This window comes from Bos indicus, chromosome 3 (genome assembly GCF_029378745.1).
Source record: "Bos indicus isolate NIAB-ARS_2022 breed Sahiwal x Tharparkar chromosome 3, NIAB-ARS_B.indTharparkar_mat_pri_1.0, whole genome shotgun sequence".
Lineage (NCBI taxonomy): Eukaryota > Metazoa > Chordata > Mammalia > Artiodactyla > Bovidae > Bos > Bos indicus.
In genome coordinates, this window is record NC_091762.1 from 57,071,942 (window position 1) to 57,090,588 (window position 18,647).

The window sequence follows — 18,647 nt, forward strand, 5'->3', positions numbered from 1 at the left end:
GGCACTCGCTGTGCCTTCTGCCTGGGACACTCTTCCCCAGAGTATCCCCTTGGCTGTCCCTTCCTTCCCTAAGATCCCTGCTCAGATGTCATCCCTACAGAGAGACCATCCCTCATCATCAGGTCAAAAATAGCACATATATCACTCCACCCCTTTGTCCTGCTTGATTCTGCTTCAAATCATTCATTGACTACCTGACATCACATTTGATGTCTATTTCCTTGTAATCTATACCCTACAGTACAGGGACTGTCCAACTTTCTATAGAAAGCTAGGCAGTAAATATGTTAGAACCTGTAGCCCATATGGTCTCTGTCTTAACTGTCTTAACTTCTTAACTCTGCCACTGTAGCATAATGTAGCCATAAACAAGCATAAATAAGTGAACATGGTTGTGTTCCAGTAAATCTTCACTTACAAACAGGCTGTGGGCCAGATTTGGCCGTGGGTCATAATTTGCTAATCCCTGCTTCACTAAAAATCTCCATGAGGTCAGCAACTGGTCTATCTTGCTCACATTGGGATTTCCAGGGCCTGGCACATTGTGAGCACTCAGTAATTTTCAAAGAATGCATAGGGCTTCTCTGGTGGCTCAGATGGTAAAGAGTCTGCCTGAAAGGCAGGAGACCTGAGTTTGATCCCTGGGTCGGGAAGATCCCCTGGAGAAGGAAATGGCAACCCACTCCAGTATTCTTGCCTGGGAAATCCCATGGACAGAGGAGCCTGTTGGGCTACAGTCCATGGGATTGCAAAGAGTCGGACACAACTGAGTGACTAAGCACATACAGAGAAAGCATACATGAATGGAGGTCTATGAAAAATAGATAAGGGTATAGGAATATTATACCCATGTGAATACACACACTCCCTTTGTGATGTGTGTCAAATTGGTTGATCCATGGTGGTCAGAAATATGGTCAAACATTATTCTGCATGTTTTCATAAGAATGTTTTGGAATGACATTAATATTAAAATCAGTGGACTTTGAGCAAAGTAGCTTGCCCTCTATAATGTGCGCAGGCCTTATCCAATCAGTTGAAGGCCTGAAGAAAACAAAAGACTGACTTCTGACCAAGAGGGAATTCTATGAACAGATGGCCCTTAAGTTGCTGAATTGACTCTTCCCTGGTTTCCAGCCTGCTGGCTGACCCTGCAGATTTTGAACTTTCCAGCCTCCATAATAACAAATCATATAAGCCAGTTCCTTAAAATACACACACACACACACACACCACACACACACGCACACACTATTGGTTCTGTTCTTCTGACCCATAAACACATAAATATACACAGATTTACTCCATCAGTAAAGTAGGAAACCAATTGTATAACCAATTGGCATAAAGCAGCTTTCTGAGTCTGGCTTCCACCCTTCTCCACCTGCATAGCCAGTAGACAACTTGGGTGAGGGTGAGCAGCCTATATGAGAGCCACACTTTACTGCTCGCTCCACACTGTGCCCTGCAGGCCAAGCTCTCTCAATCCCCACACCTTTGCACACCCTAGCTCCCTTCTGTGTGAAATAGCATCTCACTGCCTTTTCTCCTGGCTAATTTACATCCATTCTTCAAAACTCCTCCTAAGATCCCCCACAGGACAACATTAGATGTCCATTCTATCTGTCATTGCCTCATGACAGTATACCCCCTGTGTGACAGTTGGTTTGCTTCTGTCTACCATCCCCCACCCACCACGAGCCCCCATCTTCCTGAGGGGAGAGTCCACCAGTCTTCTCTCTGCTCACCCTTTGTCACCTCCTCTGTCTGTGCCTGACAGGCAATGAAGGCATTAACAGGCAATTCGATTAATAAACAAAATATTTTCAGAAACTCAACCAAATGGAAGATATGTCACTTATTTACAGTCTGTGAGAATACAGCTTGGGGTCACCCCAGGGAGATGCAAAGCCAGATTCCAAGGGTATTAAGAATCCACACTAGGGGCCCCTGGCTGGGCAGAGCTCCCAGTGACCTGAAGAAAGATTGCTCAGAGTGAGCACCAGAGGTGGGAAGGACTACAGATTTCCTCTCAGCTCTGTACTATTTTTCTTCTCAACTTCTCAAAACACTAATAAGATGGGAACAGGGTGGAAATAGTAATGATTAAAAACAGCCAGAGCCTGGGCAACCACTTTCAGCTCTCCCATGTCAAAAATGTTCAGCTCTACTTAAGGGAGCAATTTGGGGGCCCATTGGTCCAATTTTTCAACAAACATTGATAGGAAAATGAAATTTACTTTATAGCCATAAACAGACACCTTAGCTGAAACACATCCAAGCCATCAAGGTAGGCTCACCTGGTTGACAAGAGCTCTCATTAACATCTGTGTCCTCAGTACGTGTGTGCGTGATAAGTTGACTCTTTGCAACCCCATGGACTGTAGTCCACTGGGTTCCTCTATCCATGGGATTCTTCAGGCAAGAATACTGGAATGGGTGGCTGTGCCCTCATCCAGGGGATCTTGCTGACCCAGGGATCAAACCCATGTCTCCTGAGTCTTTTGTATTGCAGGCAGATTCTTTACCACTGAGTCATCAGGGAAGCAGATGGCTCCTAACTCATTGGATTCAGTCCAGTCAGATTTTAAGACTGTAGGCTTCCCGGTTCTATCAGTGACTTGCTCTAGAATGTTTATGCTCCTGCTTTCAGGTCTCAGTGCCTCAGTTTCAGCATCTGTAAAATAGGGAGAGTCATTCCTACCACCCATAACAGAGAAAGGTCATGGAAATACACAAGCTGGCATCTCCAAAGCACTTTGCCTTCCCATTACTTCCTCTCTATGGACCTGAGGTAGGATTATTATTACTGAAAATGTCAGCTATCCTCTGAAGGGGTTATTCCATCAGAAAGCTTTGTTCAGGAACATTTCATAAAGGAAAAGTGAAAGCGTGCACAGTCTCTTTGGAACTAATCATAATTAGTCCCAGTAACAGTTGGGCCATTTTTTTTTTTTTAGTTCATTTATAGTCAGATTCTACAAAATTGAAAACATCCAACATCTGGGCTGAAAACCTTGTACAAAGCCAGAAAGCCCCCCAAATGGGCATGTGTGGGCTTTGGTGACAGAGGAGCCAGATGTAATTTTTGCCTCAACTACTCTTTTCAACCTTTAGGAGAAAAAAACAATTATAATTGAATTTTCATGATTATAAAACCCCTTGATTTTCTTCTCTAATTTTTTAAAACCATCTTTTCTGATTAGTTGTAAATTTCAGACTCTCCCAAAACAATCAGAAATTTCTAGAAAAGGAATCTCTTAACAAATGTATAAAAGCATTTGGGGGTCCAGTTGTAACCATGTAAATACTTTTACAGGGACAAATAATAGTTAACATTTATTGTCCCTACATTATGGACAGGCCCTGTTTTAAGCACTTAAGGGGCATTATCTCATTTAATCTTTGCATGCACTCTGTGAAGTAGGTACTATTATCTTCTCCATTTTACAGCTAAGGAATCCAAGGAACAGACAGATTAAGTAATTTGCCCAAAGCACCATTAGTACAGAAAGAAAGCAAAGTGTTTTGGTTGCATCTTTATGTTTGAAGGAAATTTTCACTTAATTCAACCTTATTACAGAAAGACTCTAAGACTATCTTTGATATTGTAAACTTATTCCAACCAGATTAAATGCTCTCTGTTCTGGGAAGAATTGCACAGAGCCTTTAATACAGCTCCCAGAGATAAGTTTGGGCCCGAGGAAACAATCCTGACTTTAGAATTTGCCCCAGTTTCTACCATCTTTTTTGGTATTCTGGGGGAAGAAAACACAAATACACACACACAGACACACACACACACACACACACACACACACACACACACACACATCCATAGGAATTTATTTCAGCTATTTGCTAAAGAAAAGCTGTTTTCAGTTGCTGTTGTTTTCAGCATGCCACCTGACAGCATCTAGAAGCTTCCTTGGGGAAGCAGGGGAATTTGCTGGATTGCTAAACAGCCTTAGAAAATCTGCTGGGGACTCCATGGAAGGGCTTTATGAAGAAGGATAAAGAGAGTGCATTAGCGTTGCCTTGTTTCATGAAAAAGGGAACACACACAACAAAACTTGATTACAAAATCTCATTTTACAAACTCAAGGTGAGATGTACCACCCTGAGGCAATGGCCCACCCAGGGGACCTCCACCAGGTTCTAGAGCCTTCTGCTTCCTGTGTAAAAACCTGATTCAACTCCAAGGGCCAGGTTAGATAAAACCAGAAGGGTTTATATGCACAGCATTTAACTTTAAACATTTCTTTATGGAAATTTACAATGCACATCATTTACATATTCAATACCAGTGACAATTTACTTCTCCCATCTGAACAGGGCTTTCAACTATGCCACTTGAACTAAATTAATAAACAGTAATTACAGAATGTTGTGTGAGCTAGCTGTTGATGTTGAGCAGATTCTAATCAACACCTTCTTTTAAGGGCCAATTAAAGCTGAATGTATGCAATATAAACATCTTCGAGTATTTAGACATGAACCGCAGAACAAGGTAAAAAAAAAAAAAAAGAAAAATTAAAATCTGAACAATTAGACTGGGGATGAGCCAGTCAAACCTGGAGAGATGGACCCTTTTCAGCTGGTCTCTAAGGTCATGTTAATTTCTTGAAATGATGAGGTTTTTGTGAAAAGAGGAGGGGCTCCAAGGACTAGTTAGGCCAAACCCCATCCGTTTTGAGATTTCTCCAACATCTTGTATTATTTTCCATATGCTTTAAGTTTTGTGGCATTTCTTTTTCAATTGCCTCAAACAGTTTTCTCCTTAATTCATGTGCATCTCAGCGAAAATTTAATCTCCATATTTCTGACTCATTTGTGTATAAATCCTCCAAGTGTTGCTTGGTATTTAAGAAACCTTTCCCTCAGCCCCATCTTTGGCCATCCAGGAGCTACACAAGGCACAGACTAGGCCCCAGGCCCCTCTATGGGACTTTACATCCCCAGTAAACAGAACATCCACAAAGCACTAGTGAGAGGAATCAGAAGCTGTGGGGAGAAAAAGTCAGCCTCTCAACATCAATTGTCCTCAGAACCACTTGCCTCTGCTTCCTAACAAGGCAGCACCCTGAGCAGGCTTCATGCCTTTAGGAAAGGGAGTGAAAGGGAGACATTCCAATAATGGTAAAAAGTACATTTCTGGATAATATACAAAACTGCAAAGACCCATGTGTGTGGCAGTGAATGGGTTTCTTCAATAGTTGGGAGAAACTGGTAACCATGTTTCTTCCAAAATAGGCATCTCTAAAGGTTGGAATGAGAACAAGGTGCCATAAATAATACTTTCTACAGAGGAGAAGATGGCACCCGTATGAAAGGATGAACCTAGTCCAAGTGGGCAGCTGAGGACACATTTGCACCCAAGGCTGCACCTCTACAGTGCCCTGCTTCCCTCGGGCCACCTCGCTCTTGCTTTCATAGGCACACACTTCAACTGTCTTTCCTTCCTCTTTTCTACTGAGATCTCCCTTTTCTCCCTCCTGGACTTGCCTCGACTCTGACTAGCCAAATACTAACCAATCTCAAGGCCAGCTTCATGCTTGTTTCTGCAGTGTCTGTCTCTCTGCCTCTGTCTCTCTCTTTCTCTCTCTCTCTTTCCCCTCCCTCCTTCTGTAATTTGTATTGTCTACAATTTAACCATAAATAGCTTTGCTGACTTTGGTTAGTTACCCACTCCATTTGCAGGTATGTTCATCCTTTCCCTTACCCAGATTACAAACTGCCCAAGGACAGAGATTTTGTATTTACAGGGCTTTACCATAGCACTTATCATAGGACTGTTTATATGAGCAAGTGCTAAACGAATATTTGTTGGGTGAATATGAATGAAGCTTTCTTTAAAGTCAACAAAATGAAAGTCTCTGTTTGGATTCAAATATTTCCTCAATAAAATTTGGAAGTATAATGATAGCTTCTGTGCCAGGCATCAAATTTCAAGATAGTTCTTATTCACTAGTCAATAGTAGAGAGAATTATGGAGCTCTGGACTCAGGAGGGACAGGAAATTATTTTATCCCATAGTCCTGCCTCTGAAGAGGACTGTATGAAATACACTCTTGAAAAATAGTTGCTGAGTTTTGCTCTGTGTATAATCATAACCAAAGTAATAACAACAACAGTAATAATAATGCTCATTTATTGAGTGCTCATTGCAGGAAAGAAAGGGCCCCTCACCGCTGTCTTTCAAGCCTCTCTGACGCCTGGAAGCCACATTTCTGTGGGTACAAGCCAGGTGTGCCAAGGACTCATGCCACCAAGGAAGATGCCCAGGCTCCGTCATCTCTCATCTTTGATACACTAGACCATTTCCTCCCTTGTCTTTCTTCTCTTCACACTCCTACTGGTTCCTTGGACAATCTCAGCTGCTTCCCATAGCATCACCCAAAATTTCAGAAGTAGGAAGTGAGTCCTAGGATGGGATCTTAAGCCCTGTGCCTCTCCTGAGCTTTGGTTTCTTATGTCTAATCACATGTAGGTCATCTTCGCCTGTGCCACCCTGGTGTCACACAGCAACCTCAAACATCATGTGTCCCCAAATGAATCTCTGCTCTTTGCTATTAAAGCCATCTCTTTTCTCTCGTTTTGTTTATAGATGGTCTCAGTACTCATCCTCCCACCTCTTCCAAAAATCTGAACTTTTATCCTTGACAGTGTGGTAAGGAGGAAAGACGGGATTCGGGAGTCAAAAAGGACTGAATTTGAAACCCATCTCAGCCACTGACCAGCAGATCTGGGACTGAACAATTTTTTAAATTTCTCTGAATATATTTTCTCACCTGAAAATGGAAATAGATTAACAAGGCTTAGACCTTCAAAAATCTTTGCTTCTTTTCTTTCTTTTTCTCTTCTCTTCTCTCTCCTCTCATTTCTATCTCTTCTTTTCCTTTCCCTTCTTCCCTCACTCCTCTCCCCCACTCCAAATCAATCACTGATCCTGTCAATCAAGCATCCTAGATAACTTCCCTCTTCTCTCCATCCCTGCTCTTATCATCGTCTCACTCACAAGAACTCTAAATCTGGTTTTTCTGCCTGTATTTCCTCCTACTCTAATCTATCCTGCTCTGAGCTGCCAGTTACATAAATACCTAACTCCCTTACATAAAACCTACCATTATTTCCCAGTTGCTTCCAAGAGAAAACCCCAACTCCTTGGCAATGCAGCCAAGACCCTTCATGATCTACCCTCAACTTACTTTTCCAGTCTATTTTGTTGTTGTTGTTGTTATTTAGTTGCTAAGTCGTGTCCAACTCTTTTGTAACGCCATGTGCTATAGCCTATCCCTTTTCCAAGGGATCGTCTCAGTAAAGAAACTGCCTGCAATGCAGGAGACATGGGTTCGATCCCTAGTTTGGGAAGGTCCCCTGGAGGAGGGCAGGACAAATCACTCCAGTATTCTTGACTGGAGAATCCCATGTATAGAGGAGCCTGGCAGGATGCAGTCCACAGGTCTCAAAGAGTCAGACACAACTGAGCGACTAGTATGCACACACATACTATATATAGCCTGCCAGGCTTCTCTGTCCGTGGGAGTTTCCAGGCAAGAACACTCTAGTGGGTTGCCATTTTCTCCTCCAGGGGATCTTCCCAACCCAGGGATCGAACCCTGCATTGGCAGGTGGTTTCTTTACCACTGAGCCACCAGGGAAAGCCAGTCTTTGATTTGCGGCATATTAATTACAAGATATTGAAGAAAGCAAAGTGCTCAGAGTCTGAGCCTTTAGTAGTACCTTCCTCATATAGCTGTTATAAAGATTAAATGACTGACATAAGACATATAGGTCAATGGAATTGAATTGCGAGTCCAGAAATAAATCCTTACATTTTTTATGGTCAATTGATTTTCTACAAGGATGCCAAGACTATTCAACAGCAAAAAATAGCCTTTCAACAAATGGTCCTGAAACAACTGAATATCCACATGCAGAAAAAAATGAAGTTGAACCCTTACCTCACATCGTATATAAAAATTAACTCAAAATGGAATTTAGACCTCAATATAAGAGGTAAACTATAAAACTCTTAGAAGAAAACATAGGACAAAATCTTCATGGACTTGCATTAGGAAATGATTTCTCAATGACATCAAAAGCATGAGATAAAACAAGAAGTAGATAAATTGGATGACATCAAAATTAAAGAATTTTCAGCTAGCTTCAAAGGACACTGTCAAAGGGAGAACACAACCACAGAATAGTAGAAAATATTTGCAGATCATATACCTTGTAAGGAATTTGTAAAGAATATATAAAGAACTCATAAAACTGAACAGTAAAAGGACAATAAAAAATAACCCAATTTAAAGATAGAGGATTTAAATATGTTTCTTTCTCCAAAGAAACACATAGATGGCCATTAAGCATACAATGCTTAACATCATTAATTATGAAGGAAATACAAGTAAAAACCACAATGAGATGCACCTTCACATCCACCAGGATGGCTAAAATAAAAGACAGGCAGTTATAGTTGGGCAGTTCTTTAAAAAATTAAGCATAGTTACCACATGACTCAACAATTTAACTTTTATATAAATATCCATTAGAATAAAAAATATATTTCCATACAATAACCTGTGCCAATGGTCATAGCAGCATTATTCATAATAGTCAACAAGTGAGAGCAGCATACATGTCCATCAGCTGATGAAGAAGCCAAATATGGCATATCCATACAATGGAGTATCATTTGGCAATAGAAAGAAAGATGCTACAACATGGATGAATCTTGAAAAGATGTTAAATGAAATAATACAGACACAAAAAGCCACATACTGAATTATTTGTTTGACATGTTCCAGATGGGCAAATCCACAAAGTTCAGTAAAGTAGTGGTTACTAGGGTGAGAGGGGTAAGAGGAATAGGGAGTCATTGCTGATAGGTAGGTGCTTCTATTTGGGGTGATCAAAATATTCTGGAATTAGATAGTGATGATGAGTATATAATTATATAAGTATATTAAAAGCACTGAATTATGCACTTTAAAGGAATTGATATGTGATATGTGAATTAATCTTAAAGCTGTTATAAAAAATTAAAATTAATTTAAAAAATTTTAGAAGATTATATGAGATACAGTGGTACACAGTGCTTACTCTTCTAACAGGAGCCTCTATTGTGGTTATATTGTTCTTATTCTGTTGTAATGTCCAGATTGCTTTAACATGAGCTCCTTGAAGATAGGGGCCACGACTTAAAACTTATATCTTGTTTACTTCTTTGCAGTCCCTGCAAAGATATTTGGCATAGAGAAAAAGATACATACCATAAAAACTGTAGACAAATTAAAATGAATTAGTGAGTGAGCAAGTGAGGTTTGTACATTTTCAGCACCTCCGTATTACACTGGACTTTGGCCAGTACAATCTGCAAGAATGCTAACCGTTCCAAGGACCCTCCATCCTATTTACATCCCTGACCTTAGAGGGAGAGATAATAGGTAGCAAAGAGAGAAGAGTGAATCCTGGTGATAATCCTTCAGGCCTTACAAGGCATGACCCTTTCACTGAGTTTCTGTCTGTTGTCCTGCTTTAAAGTTCTTCAGAAATTAGCAAAGCCAAATTTCAGAATACAGAAAATCTCAGAGCTAATGAAAAGCCAAGTTTTTATTTATTTTTATTCTAAGTCACAACTTTCTCACAAAAAGTTGCCAAGTGTTCCTTCTGAGCTCTACGGAGATAATATAAGTTGCAATTTTATAATTCCAGTCTCTTTTTTTACACAGGATTCCACTCTCTCTTCCTGCTGCAATGAGAAATTGGCAATCAGTCATGGAATCTCTCCAACCAAGTCTGGATATGACCTAAAAATACATCTTAACACAGTATTCTGAGAATAGCAACCTGTCTGACTTACCTTAGCTGTATAATGCATGTGTGCGTGTGTGTTAAGTCGCTTCAGTTGTATCCAGCTCTTTGTGACCCATGAACCATAGCCCACCAGGCTCCTCTGTCCGTGGGATTCTCCAGGCAAGAATACAGGAGTGGGTTGCCATGCCCTCTTCCAAGGGATCTTCCCAACCCAGGCATCGAATCTGCATTTCTTACATCTCCTGAATTGGCAGGCAGCCACCCGGGAAGCCCAGCTGAATAACAAATCACCTAAAAGCTAAGTGACTTAAAATAACAACTATTTCTTTTGTTTCTTACTGTTCTGGGGGCTGACTAGGCCCAGCTAGATGTTTCTTCTACCCTATGTAACGATGCTTGGGTTGCGTTATCTGAAAGCTTAACTAGCTAGAATGTTTATGATGACTCATGCTGACAGCTGGTGCTGGCTTTCTGGGGGCAGTTCAGCTGGGCCATCAGCTGGAAAACCTCAGTTCTTCTCTTCCTGGTTCCTCTGTATCTGGTTAAAGCATATCAGAGGAGCAGCCTTGATTCAAGGGAAGATTTCACAATGGTATGACTATTCAGAGGAGTGATTCATTGAGGGACTCCATGTAACCAGCTCACACATAGTCTATAGGAACTGGAAAGGAAGATGAATTCTGTTTGCCATTCCTGAGACTTTGCTATACTTACCTGCTCCAGTCTGAAGCACATCACAGCTCGAAAACAGATGTGTGACAGGACACAGTAGCAGTGCTCTGTGCATGTCCTCCTTCCTGTCCCTTCACCACTAATCTCCACATATCCCTTGACAGACTCCTGTAACCCAATAGTGTTTGGAGTGCTTCTTCCACTCGTCGCCCATAGAGCTTTGAGAGAAAACCATTTCAGGTTGCCTCAGCCAAACCTTTGTTATTAATAGCAGTTCCTATTTCTGGAAGGCCAGGTGTTCTGCACCAAAAATACAGAGCAGAGACACCAGATAACCCCCTACTCAGAGACCGGGACCACTTGGGTCTCATTTGCTCTGGGGTAAATGGCAACTGAAAGCTGGAACCTTGAATAAGATGTAAGGGACACTGAGACTATATTGGCCAGAAGGCACCTTGCCACAGAGTTAGTGAATGGACTGCAGGAGTCTGTGAACCTCCAAAATTGCAGGTAAAATTGTGGATGTCTGTGTTTTTTTCTGGAAAAAGATCTATATTTCATCAGATGTTTTTTAATTGAGCTATAATGGACATAGCATTATATTAGTTCCAAGTGTATAATAAAATGATTGGTATTTGTATATATTGAAAATGGTCACCACAAAAAGTCCTGTTAACATCCATCACCATACACACTTTTTTTCTTTTACAACTTTTTTCTTTTAATGAGAACTTTCAAGATCCAGATTATTAAAGGGGACTCTATATTTTGAAAAAGGCTAAGAACTTGATCTCGCATAGAATTATGTGATTACACTTTCCCCATCACTCAAAAGACCAACTTGCAACTTACCTGAAACCACATCTTCCCACCTTAGATGCAGAAGTGTAGGTTTAATCTGTCATATACATCACAGTTAGGAGCAATGCAGCTCAATTATTCTCCACTGCCTGGTCTTTTTCATGCCTCTGTTTCTGTCCTCTTGTCCTGCTTTTCTTTCCCTCTCCATATCCTTCCACTCATCTCCTAGTGATTCTGTTTTTAAAATATTTTAACCATATCCCTGGGCGTGACATTACCTGTTTCTAACATTAAATGGGCTATAATAGATAGGACTTTACAACTAGAAGACATTGGATTACCTTCTATCCATAGGGTAACTCAGTCTGAGATAAGAACTAGTAGATTATGGACAAAAACTAGTGCACACTCCTAAGTGCCCTTTGTCTCACTCAGAGGTATGTTTTCCCTTTAACAACTATAAGAGCAGAGGCGACATGCTATAGTATCTTGTTTTGATTAAATTACTCCACTGGTGTCTTTCATCACTGTGGAAGTGCAAAAATTTCCCCCTTTAGTTTACAGTTTTCCTTTCCTTATATCCCAAATGCAACCAGGGGAGGGGAAAGGGTTGACTGACCCATTATACTGAATAATGGAGTTTCCTTATATGGATGCACCCACTCACAGCTATCATCAACTATTCTTGCCAACTCAATTCATCAAGCAACAAATGAGCCAGGCACTCCCCAGGTGAGCACAAAGAGGAAGAAAAACATTTTCTGCCTTCAAGTTGCTTGTAGTCTAGTGAGAGAGACAAAGGGGAACATAGATAAATAGGAAGAGGAGGAGGCAGTGGAGAATTAGACTCAAGTGTTAATATCATCAGAGTGAAAGTAGAACAGGGAATTTATTTTTATCTCCCACTTCCGCCTTCAACTCCTTCTAGGATCTTCTGCTCTTGATAGTTCTCCCCTGTTGCTTTTCTTAAATAAAGAAACCAAAAGAGTAAGAAGTAAAAGGAGAATAGCCCCTCACTCCAACGTCTTGTCTTTTTTTCTTCCAAGCATCTGTCTTCCTCCTTCTGTTCCTTGGCCCAGGCAGTAGACACTGGCCCATTGTGGTCTCTCCTGCTCTAGCTTTAAGTCTAACCCTCCATCACTTCACCCCTCAGACCCCCTTTGGCTCAAGAATCTGTGCTGATCAGCTCACATGTCTACTCTCTGTGCCGGGCCTTAGTGATACAAGGATGAATCCAATCATCATTCAGAGAGAGCTTGTTTACAAAACTCTCCTTCTCCTGGGGATCTATCTCGCCTCCATCTTATGTTCCTTTTTTATTTCTCCCACTCTCTCTCCTTGGACTATTTTTATTTCTATCTCAAGTGCTGTTAGAGGCCTCCTATGAGAAGGAAATTATCTATAATGGAACAGGAACATTAAAAGCCTCAGTTTCCTTGGAAATTATTGAACTCATGAGGGGTTCACATTAGGTTTTGAATTTTGAGAACTAAGTTATAGGAAATTTTGTTTTTCTAACAAAATTATTTTAACATTTGTTCTCTCTAGCTCTTCTTTGGATTTTGTTCTTAAACCTCAAGCTGTTATAATTTTCTGTAAGCTCCAGTCAACGCCAGATTCTGAAGGAAAGGCTCTTCAGATTTCTGAATGTGAACTAAATCTGTCCCAGGTAGGAAGCCTGGAAGTAGCTGGTGCCCACATCTTCGTGTGTGTATGGGACAGGGTGTGGCTGAGAGGACTCAGCTGATCTATGTGGTCAGCTGGGGTATGGCACAAGCTCAAGAGACCACTAACAAGAGTTATCAGTTCTCACTCATTCATTTATTCACGTAAATACATTCTGAGTACCTACTATGTATTAAGCACTAAGATGGATGTTGGGATTATAATGATGAACAAGACAGACACAGTTCCTTCTTTGATGGACTCTTTAGTCCAGCTGGGAATATGAACAATCAAATATGCACTGGAATTCTGATAAGGTGTCCCGCACCTATGACAGTGCTGACCATGTGCCGGGCCCTGTGTCAGGTGTGCTGTAGTTCTTATCTTCACTTAATGTTCCTAACATTTCTATTCCGCTATAGCTCAGTGATAAAGAAAAGTGAAAGTGTTAGTCACCCAGTCGTGGTGTCTGACTCTGAGACCCCATGGAATGTAGCCCGCCAGGCTCCTCTGCCCATGGAATTCTCCAGGCAAGAATACTGAATCTGTCTGCAATGCAGGAGACACAGGAGACTCGGGTTCCATCCCCGGGTCGGGAAGATCCCCTGGAGGAGGAAATGGCACTCCAGTATTCTTGTCTGGAAAATTCCATGGGCAGAGGAGCCTGGTGGGTTACGGTCCATGGGGTCGCAAAACAGTGGGACACGACTGAAGCAGCTGAGCACACACACATGAGCTAAGCATTATTATTCCTCCTTCACTTTACACTGGAGTAGCAAAATAAGTCACCTCAGTTCCCAGAGCTCTGAACCCTGGTCTGTCTGACTCCACAACCAGAGGTCTTATGCCCACACCACACCATCTCACATAAAACCAGAAAGTGGCACCACGCTGATGTCATAAACCCACTGTTGTTAGGACCCGGAAAGGATAAAACAAAGCAGCCTTTGCAATGTCTCAAGCTACTCGTCTGCAGGGTGGTCTCTTAGGAGAATTAAGAATAAAATAACAACATGCTTTCAAAAGGTTATTCTCTATGACCCAAACTGTTTTCTAGTTCTATGAGTGAAAAGAATCTCTGCAAAACGAATAAAAATGATAAAAGAATTGTTTTAAAAGAAGATTCTCACTCATTTTCACAAAGGCTGTATTCATATTTCCAGGGCTTTGTCAGAAACTCAAGGCTAAAAAGAAAAAATAAAGTCTAGCTCCCCTTCTTAAGAGGAAAAAAGAGAGAGAAAGAAGAGACTCTACATAAAAGCACAGTTTAAAAATTCTATCTCCGGCCAAGGTTAGCAGACTGCCCAGGTCTAGACAACCCCACTGGAACCCAAAATTTGTAAATGCCCCATGGCTCACTCCCTGGAGCGTGAGGGGACGAATTCCTACAGCTGTTATCACCATTTAGCGGCTCAGAGGAAAGCAGCTATTCTTTGACTTTTCCTGGGAAGATTTCTTTTACTAACAAAAAAGGATAAAAACTTAATTCTTGCAAAAAGAAGAGGTCTTGAGAAAGTGGACCTAAAAAAATAATCCACTCTGACAAAAGTTGCTTCATAAAGAATTTCCCACCGCACATGTATTTGTAGTTGTACATGATATCTTAACTGGTGCATAGACTGCTTATAGGAATGCTCATATTCTGATTCCAGCTTTGGAATAACCAACATGATGGGGTTTTGCAAGTCATTTCACTTTCCTGGGCCTCAGTTTCCTTTTTCTATAAAATGAGAATGTTTGGACTTGATAGTTCTTCAGCTCTAATACCCCGTGACTGTGGCCCATGAACCCAAACTAGATAGTTGCTTATCCTGATGATCTTTCCAACAGATGCATTCCCATGGGAAGCCAGACTCTCTGAGCATTTATAGCAAGCCATATTTATATCAGTGGGTGGTCACCCAGCTTTGACAGCCTCTTTCATGCCAAGAGAAGTTTGAGATAGGGAAAAACTCAAGAGAAAATTAGGGTGAAAGATGGTTTGAGTAACTTTCTGACCTGGAAAACAACGAGGTTCATATCAACTGCGTCTAAAGATGAGGAAACTATATATAATGATCTATGTCACGAGGATAATATTTTTAAGATATCAATCCTCTGTATACCTTTTACCTCTTCTTCTAAACTATGTTTCATAGCAGCCACTCTGTATCTTGATCACAAAGGATGTAGAGAAAAATGAATGTCACTTTAGGCAGGAGGAAGCAATGCTGTGTGTTGGGGAGAGGGGGAGAAGGAGGGGTCCTCCCACCAGAGTGAAAAGGAAAATTAAAATCTGTCCTTCTATCCCCCTGTGGGTTGTGGGAAGCAGAAGGGGACAAAGGGAGAGGATAAATGATGAGTCACGCATGCTGTGAACAGTTTCTCTGAGCCAAAGTTCTTCACAGTTAGTCACTGCTGCACAAGTTACTACAAACTTAGCAGCTTAAATCACGTGCATTTATTATCCCACAGGGTCTTTCCTTAAGCATCTCACAGGGCTGTAATCAAGATGTCACAAAGCTGTGTTCTCATCTGAAGACTTTCTAAGGAGGAATTCACTCAGGATTCTTGCTTCTTATTGACCCTTATAGTCCCTCCAGCCCATCAGATTCTAGAATTCACCCACAATTCCTAGAGTTCATCTATAATTCCCTGCCATTATCAACATGGCCATGGCCATTTCATCAAGTCAGCAAGAAAAGCCTGTAGAAAGATCTACCAGCAAGATGAAGTTTTATATAATGAAATACAGTCACAGGGCTGCCCACCCACATGCAAGAAGAGGAGGTTATACAAGGGCATGAAAACCAGGAAGAGGGAGTCATAGGAGGTCACCCTAGAGTCTGTCAGTCACAAATACAGAAAGCAAAGAGGCCCTTGTCTGAATCTCCCGGGAGGGATTGTCTTGCAGAGTATGGCCCCCACCCCATGCCAGCATATGATGGCCATAGCAGGGCAAAATCATGGTTAAGCTTTGAGAGGGACTGAGTTATGTTTCCTGGAGTTTCCCTCCTTATATAGAAAGTGTTCAAAAGTTCCTGGATGCTCTAGAGAAGGAACTGAAAGTGACTGACCTATGGGGCAGTTAGTTCACCAGAGGAGTCCTCAGGGTAGAGCAAAATGGCCCTGCAGACAAGGGTAGCCAGGCCAGTGAGCAAGGGGGGAATCACAGCCAGACCTTGGCGGGCTACAGCACCAGCTGGGTCAAAAGAGAGGCCCTAGGGCCAATACCAAGCTAAAGGAGAAGAATCTCAGGTTTCTTTTTTTTAAATGATATACAGTTTATTTTTTCAGTAATAAAAAAGTTCTAGAATTAGACAAATGATGATGGTCATACATTTTCAGTATACTAACTACCAGTGAATTGTATGCTTTAAAATGATGAATTTTATGGTATGTGAATCATATTTTCTTTTTTTTTTTTTTTTCAGGATGGGGAACACGTGTACACCCGTGGTGGATGCATGTTGATGTATGGCAAAACCAATACAATATTGTAAAGTAAAAAAAAAAAAAAGAATCTCAGGTTTCTAACAGCTGATGCCAGCCTAGCAAGCACTAACAATACAGGCTAAAGACAAGATCCAATGAGGCCGGTGAAGACTCAAAGAGCAGCCAAGGGCCTGCATGAAGACCGTCGGGCCCACACCCCATTGCTATGGCAACAGAGGAGACTCCCCCATCTCCCAGCTTGAGGAGGAAGATTTGAAAACCTGAGCATTTACCTGAAAGAGATCATTTTAAACCAAAGGAGATTGACATATTGTTAATTGGCTCATTTAAAGTTCACATTTGTTTCTCTGCTTACCCCAGGGCTGAAGGTTCTTGAAAAAAATTCAGTCAGTTATAGAGAAATAAAGAAATTACACTTTCTTTGTACAATTGGATTGTGTGAGTAAATTTGTAATCCTGCTACACCTGCTATGTAACAGACACTATACACATATGTTTTCATAGCATTCTCCCACAATCCTATGAGGTAAGTGTTATTATATTCCCATTTTACAAATGAAGTTGAAACTCTGAGAGGTTAAGTAATTTACGCAAGGTCACACAGCTGGTAAGTGGAAAAGTTTGTGCGGAACCCAGAATTCTCTAATTCTTATGCTCTATTCACTGTACCTCTGTGTTAGTTGGAGTAAACCAAGTCCTGTAACAGGCATTCCCCAAATCTCAGAGGCTTTGCACAATAAAATTGTGGTTCTCACTCACTTCACAGTCCAGTGCAGGTTGGTGAGGGAGGGTTTGCTCTGCATAATCTTTGGGAGACTCGGACTTTTTCCATCCTCTGGTTCCACCCTCTTCTAAACTCTCAGCATCCTTTCCACTCAGCCAGAAAATGAGAAACCACTGAGGGTGTGTAGGGTGATTTTATGGGTCAGCCTAGAAACAGCACACGTCACTTCTGCCAACATCGATGGCCAGAACTCGGTGACATGACGCCACCTGACTGTCTTCCCAGGTGACTCTGCAGAGTCCACCTGCCAGTGCAGAGACTCGGCTTCCATTCCTGGGTCAGGAAGATCCCCTGGAGAAGGAAATGGCAACCCACTCCAGTATTCTTGGCTGGGAAATCCCATGAGCGAGGAGCCTGACAAGCTGCAGTTCATGGGCTTGCAAAGAACTGGACATAACTGAGTGACTGAGAATGCATGCACACCACAACTGCACAGCAGGCTTGGAATGCATAGGTGTGTGGCTGAAAGATGAAGATGTGGGATTTGTGAACACACAGGATACTTTGCCACAATCCCATAAACTCATAACCTAAAAGATGTATATGAAATCTTTCCTACCTCCTTCAGTTCAGAAGAGCCGGATTTTCCCATCATTATCTCTCAAGGTCAAATTCAGAAAATTAATTTGATAATAAAATGTTAAAGATAGTAGATGCAGCCAGAAAACTTCACATGTGTCTTCATGATACTCTAAATTTTGCAAGAGAATTTTGCAGTGAGTTATCTATGATCTCTTTTGGTTTTATATAAAGGAATCCAGAAGCTGAGGTCCATGAGTGACATGTCCTCTGAGTTGTCTGTAGGAAGAAAGTGAGCAGAGGACTGGAGTGGGGGTGCCATTGCCTTCTCCGGATAACTTTGAGCGAGTTAGTTAACTTCAGATCCTCCATCTTCTTATTTATAAAATAGATTTAATAATAGTACTTATAAGCTTGTTATAAAGATTAAATGAAGTCTGTAAAGCACTTAGCACAGGACCTGACATAGAAAAGGTTCAGTGATGACAATTCTTACAAATAATTTTTCATGTAAAGTCCCAAGCATAGATCCAGATACACAGAAGACAATAAATCATAGCTACAACACTTTTAACACAATACTTCCCCTTAGAAAATGTAAAAACAAAGTGAAAAAAAAAATAAGGGACATAGGTTGCTAATAAAGAGTGGAGTGATTTTTTTTTTTTTTTACAAAGCTGAGGATAGGTAGAAAAACTGAATGAGTAAATAAACAAAAGAATGGGGTTATTCATGGGCCTAGAGACCATGGATTGGAGAAGGCAATGGCACCCCACTCCAGTACTTTTGCCTAGAAAATCCCATGAACGGAGGAGCCTGGTAGGCTGCAGTCCATGGGGTCGCTAGAGTCGGACACGACTGAGCAACTTCACTTTGACTTTTCAATTTCATGCATTGGAGAAGGAAACAGCAACCCACTCCAGTGTTCTTGCCTGGAGAATCCCAGGGA

The 18,647-nt window shown here is 41.4% G+C and overlaps 2 long non-coding RNA genes across 2 annotated transcripts in view; one reads left to right on the plus strand and one right to left on the minus strand.

Annotated features, from left to right (window-relative positions):
- The window catches only part of LOC139182206 (uncharacterized), a 55,610-nt gene extending 45,607 nt beyond the window's left edge, over positions 1-10,003 (minus strand). Inside the window, exon 1 of the long non-coding RNA XR_011565818.1 lies at positions 9,869-10,003. This is a non-coding gene — a long non-coding RNA (uncharacterized lncRNA). The remainder of the gene's footprint in view (positions 1-9,868) is intronic.
- LOC139182205 (uncharacterized) overlaps positions 1-16,824 on the plus strand; it is a 31,063-nt gene extending 14,239 nt beyond the window's left edge. Inside the window, exons 2-4 of the long non-coding RNA XR_011565817.1 lie at positions 9,738-11,004; positions 12,844-12,964; positions 16,374-16,824. This is a non-coding gene — a long non-coding RNA (uncharacterized lncRNA). The remainder of the gene's footprint in view (positions 1-9,737; positions 11,005-12,843; positions 12,965-16,373) is intronic.
- Positions 16,825-18,647: the final 1,823 nt, after the last annotated feature.